The sequence below is a fragment of the Daphnia magna genome, unplaced genomic scaffold, assembly GCF_020631705.1.
Source record: "Daphnia magna isolate NIES unplaced genomic scaffold, ASM2063170v1.1 Dm_contigs509, whole genome shotgun sequence".
NCBI classification, from domain to species: domain Eukaryota; kingdom Metazoa; phylum Arthropoda; class Branchiopoda; order Diplostraca; family Daphniidae; genus Daphnia; species Daphnia magna.
This window is the reverse complement of record NW_025533373.1, coordinates 25001-31426: the sequence shown is the minus strand read 5'-3', so window position 1 is coordinate 31426 and position 6426 is coordinate 25001. Positions and strand designations below refer to the sequence as shown.

Here is a 6426-nt window from a genome sequence, read left to right as displayed (position 1 = left end):
ACACGTTAAACCGCACTGACCTACCTACCTGAAAAATAGCTGATCAGTCATTACTCGGGTAGGTGCTTATCAAGCGGTTTTCTTTCGTATAAAATACCCACTTTAAAAGATATGGGCCAGCCTTAACTTAAAATGGGTGTGCAAGTGAAGGAAAATAAATAAAAGTATGATGTATTGCAAAAAACAAGTCAAATAGGGTACACAGTAATGATATCGGGTTTTGAAATCGGTTCCACTACCCGAATGCCCATGAGTGGAAATTCACAATTATTATAGTAATTTTAATGAAATTATACCATTGATTAATTAAGTAATATTCTAATAAATGAAAACAAAATTATAAGGTTAAAAGGCATTGTATTACGGAAAGGAAACAGAAAGAAAAATAAACAATAATCATAAATAATAACAAACACAAAACAAAAAAATAACGGCTCGGGGGTTTTGTGTTTTTGCCTGACAGGGTTCAGGTCCCTGAACGAGATGCAGTTGCAACTGAATGCGAAAGGCAAGTTACGCTAGTATAGCGAATTGAGCTGCCTATCTTTTGCTGCAAATTGAGGCCAGGGACCTGAACCCTATCAGGAGTTGTCGTCATGTTTTGCCTGACAGCGTTCAGGTCCCTGAACGAGATGGAGTTGGGTAGAATCCCTATCGGAAAAATTGTTATAGTTACATAAACAGATGAATAAAGAAAAAACAAATGGAAATCAAGTTTTTGAAATGAAAAGTGTGCTAGTTTGACAGCAATATGGCAATTGAGTTGTTAAAAAGAAAAAAGTAGTATGTTGTAAGATCTGCTTTTAATATTGTATTTTGTCCTCGGTGCACAGTACAACGTTTTACTGAGAGTACAGAAACAGCTCTGAAAATACAAGAGACTGCAACGAGTTTATATACTCCTAGAAGGCAGCTTTCACCGGATGAAACATCCGCCGGTAGGGGCATCCGCCGGGAGTACATCCACCGGTAGTAGCATCCGCCTGTAGTGACATCCGCCGGTGGTGCACTCCTCCGGATGCAACATCCACTGGTGCTCACGTCGACCGTGACGCACGCCAGTCGTGACATACATCAACCGTGACGTACTTTGACCGTAACAAGGTGAAGTGGGAGGGGCTTAGCTGAGTGACATATACTATGTGCCACCAAACTCCCGTGCAAGGATAATGGGAATGTAGTATAGTAAAAGCGGCTCGTTACACTCCTCCCCCATATTGGAAATAGGAAATTGTTCCATCAATTCGCCGTGTGGGGAATACAATATTGGAGTTTTGAGGAATGTTGGGGCTGTGGAAAATAAAACTATTCTGCAGGTTATTATAAAATTGTTAATCATATTATTGTGCAGTGGTCGTCGGCATGCAACATGGTAGTTGGGTCCTAGTCTTCTTCTGATTCCGTGGTTGATAACTCAAATTTTGTGCGCTTCCTTTTTCTCTGGTTTCTTCGTTATGTATTGCAGGTACGTTTTGCTTTCTCGTTTTCACTGGCATTTTCCAAATTCTGAATATTCGTCGTATTTGTTTGTTTTTATGTAATCCTGTGCATAATTTCCATCTTTGTCTGGATTGTTGTCTGTGGCACCATTTTTCAGAAGCACATTGACGATGTCGGGGTTTCCACAACGAACTGCAACCATTAGAGCGGACTCAAATCTCGGCAGGGATCTCTGATTTACGTCGACTCCTCGTCTCGAGTCACAGGCTCCTAAGGCGACATTCCTATTATTAAACTGAGCTGCATAGTGTAGCACAGTTTCGCCTCCTCGTCCTGATTTGCTGATGACTGAAGTTTCCCAAAGAAAGCTTACGCTTTCTCGTTGATTAAGTGCAATTGCAACCATAAGCGGTGTTTCTCCTAGGGAGTTCCAGGCGCGTAATTTGCAATGGTGATAACTTAAAACACGTAGTAGGTGTGTATTGTTTGTTGCTGCAGCCGGATGTGCTACCGTTCGTTTGTCCATCCTCCATGATATCCGGGTCTGCTCCAAATTCTAGCAGTAGATCCGTTATATCGAAACGTTCTTCCGTTACCGTCCCATGTAACAAAGTTTGCCCGTTTACAGAGAAGGTGTATTTAGTGTTTCTTTCAGTTTTTCTCCTCCTCTTTTCTTTCTTCTTTTTTCAGAGAAAGGAATTCTCGAATGGATTCCCGGAGGTGCGTAAATCATTTCGTAGTTCCAATTTCCATTTTTTAGTTGGGCTTGTGCTAAGTTCTCCATTCTTATTTTTCCTGCTCTTCCATACGATAAAATTGGTACTGGTCCTCATTTTGCAGTTGCGATGATCTGGTAGGTTCTGAGTGCACAGGATCTTGTAGGTTTTCTTCCGATACGTCCTCAGGGTTGATGTCCACCTCCTCTTGCTGATCCTCCTCTGGATATTGGGCTGTACTGGAACATATATTCTGTCATTACTTACGCATTCTTCTTCAGATGCAGAATAACCTAATTCGTTCTCAGTGCCGCTATTATATTCGCTTCCGTGTCCTTCTTCTACTCCTAAAGGAATAGTTACAGTACTACTGCTGCCGTCGTTGCTGTCCGACTCTTTTCCACTTCGGTGTAATTGATCTGAAAGTTTTGTCTATCGTTGTTGGATTCCATTTCCGTTTTTTTAAATCGGCTTGTCTCGATTCTAAAAAAAAGATGTAAACTAGCTGCCTGTTCTCACTCTCCTCCTTTTTTTTTTTTTTTTAATTACTCCTTGTCTTTTCCTGTTGGAAATACAGCCACAACTTAGTATAAACCAAATTCATTGCATTTTCACTGTTCTGTTAACCGTTATGTTAGTTTTAATTCACCGTGTTCCCTTTTCCCAATTTTTTTTTTTTTTTTTTTTTAGTTTCTGATGCTGTGGTAATATGTTGATTATAAGCCTGCGCTATGCTGCAATTTATTTTTCTTATTTTTATATATTTGGGTGGGTTAGTAGTGCAGCGGCATAGGTCTTCCCATACCATTCCATAACCAACGACGTAGGTGCATGTCGTATGACTCGCCAGTGCAGTTTGTTCTCATTTTCCCATTTTAATTCCGCCATTGGGTATAAATTTTCCGTTCTGGGTCACTTGGTTTCTTTATTTTAATTGATGTTTCTCTATCTTGTGAGGAAGAAGCCATTAGTGGTAGTGGCGCAAATTCTCGTGTGAAGGGCTGTTCCTCTACGCCTTCTGGTGGCATTGAATCCATTTCCTGTCGGTCTTTACTTTCATCTGCTTCTCGTATTTTTCCTTCTTTTTCTACTTGATGCATGATTCGTGGGAAAGGGTTGCAAACTATGAAGATTCGTAGGCATATCAGGAAGAGTATAAATCCTATTACAGATAATCCCATAATTTATGGTGTCGAACCAAGAAAACATATTCCCAATTTGATTATCTTGTTCTTCGGTCACGATGATATTTGATAGAGATTTTGTTTCTCCTTCTTGTAACCTTCCTACTAAGTCGTTCAGTATATTTAGTTGTTCCATTTCCATTGTATCATGGGCCGGATGGCTCTTGAGGGCGAAATCAAAGTCGTTTAAGTGAAGTTCTTCAAATTCGGCGATCAGGTCCAAATTCGGTGTGTGTATGGTGGCTTCCTGTCTAACCCAATCACCGTTTGTTTCGTTACTGCTCCCAAGCATGAGGGTATCCATTGATGTTTACAAGTTGTGATTTCCAAAAACACTCAGAGTACGGGTGGATTGACCATCCATCGGTTCCAATTGTGCAGTTGCTTGTTCCATAATTAAAAAATGGTTGGAATCCACATTTTGTTTCGTTGGCAGTTAGTAATATTCTTTTTGGTTCGCATTGCTGTAGGGTCATGGCTTGTTCCCAAACCATACAGTCGACTGCATACTGGTAATCCCTAAGGCGGCGGCTGCTAATATTCCGTTTGTTTGCGCCAGGATTATTGCCTGTGTTCTCTTAATTTTTGAAAGCTGGCAATAAACATCTCTGATTTCCTTAGCTAATTTGTTCTCGTGTTCAGTTTCCATGCTAATTTTGAATTGCCGTCAGCATTTTGCTGATTTCAAATTTAAGGTGTCTATTAAGTTCGTTGATAGATTTTGGTAATCCGTAGTTAGGGTCTTCGTTGATTGGTGACTGGTATGTGCTTGCCTCCGGTTTCCTATTTTCATCCAGTGTTGTTAATTTTAATGCTTCACTTGCCTGATTTTCTATTTTAGGGAAGTTTGTTTTCTAATTTGTGCCTCCACCTCATTTTGGGTAGCTTTTTCAGGTGGTATTTGCCACTTCTCTGTAGCATCTGCCATGATGATCTCTTTTTCTATTGTTCTGTTTATTTCTGTTGTTGACGGTGTAGAGATATTTTTGTATGGTATTAGCCTTGAAGTTTCTGTAGTTGTGGTTGTTGAGATTATACTTGTTGAATTTATTGTGGCTATGGTTGTGTTTGAAGTTGTAGCACTCGTTGATGTTGTGCTCGGGGGGGTAGTTGTTGTAGTCGTCGATTTTGTTGTTGTTGTTGGTAGGGACTTTGTTGTTGCTGTTGGTTTGGGTGTTGTTGGTTTTGTAGTGGTGGTGGGTTTTGTAGGGGTGGTGGTTTTTGTGGTTGTGGTTGGTTTTGTGGTTGTGGTGGGTTTCGTAGTTGTGGTTGGTTTTGTGGTTGTGGTTGTTATTGGTTTTGATGTGGTGGTTATTGTAATTTTGGATGTGGTTGCTGCAGTTTTGACCGTAGTAGTTGTTGGCTTTGTTGTGATTGTAGTAGTAGGGGTAACTGCTGTTGTGGACATTTTTAGATTTTTTTTCTTGACTAGGTGGTACACTCATTTTGTTTTGTAACGACGCATCGTTGATATCTCTTCTAGTTATTGGTGGAATTACTGGTAGGGTTTTACCATTTAGTGAGTGTTGTGTGTGTAGTGCTATAATTGCTGCGGCCGATAATGTTTTTATTTGATGTGGGTTTTTGTATTCGAAACTAAAGTGCTGTTTCTTGCTTCCTCCGTGACAATGACCTAGTGCTAATTTTCCTGTTTTTAGGGTGAGACATTTTCTGTCTGATGCTGGAGAGTGTAGTCCAGTCCGGTCGGTGGCCATTAATTGGCCTGTGTGATCGAAGGTTCCCCAGATGGAGCTGGTATTTGAACATTCCTGTAGTATTACCATTGACGTATTTGCCTTTATACAATGGTTGGTGTTAAAAGGTCTTATTGTAAAATCAGCAGAGTATTCAAAGGCTTGGCCTTTGTCACTGCTCTGGCTACAGTTAGCTACAGATGTTTGGGTTTGTACAAGAGGGTCATTGCTGGTGATGAGTTTTTTTAGGCTTTCCTGACATTGTGTCCAATTTGGGTCACAGGTTTCCAATGTTAATACGTTTGCTAAGCCATTGTATGTGACACATTTTTCGTTTGGTGACTTTCCGCTTTTAGTAATCCCCAGTTGATCATGTCCCAAATTATATTTCCTTTGCCGTGGTTAAATTTTATCAATCCTCCAAATATTGGTGAATTAATGGTAGTGGTCATTGTCCTTCGTTGTTCTAGTTGAATTTCTTCCAGTTCGTCGATCGATGTTTCCGGAAAATTTTCTAAGATTTCTGGATTTGTGTTGATGGTCCCGAAAACCCATTGTTGATTTTCGTCGATGTTTTCTGGTCTGCTGCATCTGACAAGCTCCAGTGTATTTGTTGGTGTGTTTATTTTGGTCTCGTTTTGCGTCTTAACTGTGAGGCATAGATGTTTTTCTTGGGATATGAGTTGATAATTTAACATATCCAATATCCATCGCGTTGTTTTTTCTGAACACTTTTCAGCGATGATTTGGTTTGCTTCAGTTGTTGTGATACAGGAGTCAGTTTTATGGATTCTTATGGTTTGGTCGACAATATATTCTAGGTCAAAGTGCCGAGAGGGAGTTGGTCATCAATATCAAATTGGTGGTGTATTGTTAACTGGTTAGTGGGTTTGGACGAATTATAGAAAATGTAGACAATAGTGTCTTTTTCAACCAATTTTCCTGATTCGATTGTTTGTATAATTTTAGGATGGCCAAGTCTTAATGGTCCCCACGCATAAGAGATACTATAGAGTCTTTTTCCTGATTCTGTATCTGTGATTGGGCTGTTTAGTAAAAATTCTACTTCTTTTGTAACTGATTTTCTTATGCGATTTTGAAAGGGTTGGGATTTCTTATCAGTACTATATTCATTGCATGCCCAAGTATCTATGTTAGTTTGGTTTAGGCAGGAGGGTAAAGTTAACTTGTATAGGTGGTATAGCTTTGTGCTTGCTTCTTGTGGAAAAATGAGAAATCTAAGTGGTATCCCTACTACCCTATATCCAGGTTGACTTAATTCCTTGTTTTCTCTATCGGGTTTGTTAAAGAATGTTATTTCTATTTGTCGGATACTATCTAGTAGGCGGCTTGTGTTAGTGTTTGTTAATTCTAAAAATCCTTCACCTTTTA

The 6426-nt window shown here is 39.7% G+C and overlaps 1 pseudogene; it reads right to left on the bottom strand.

Annotated features, from left to right (window-relative positions):
- Positions 1–3031: 3031 nt before the first annotated feature.
- LOC123469146 lies at positions 3032–5794 on the bottom strand (annotated as a pseudogene).
- Between the last annotated feature and the right edge of the window lie 632 nt (positions 5795–6426).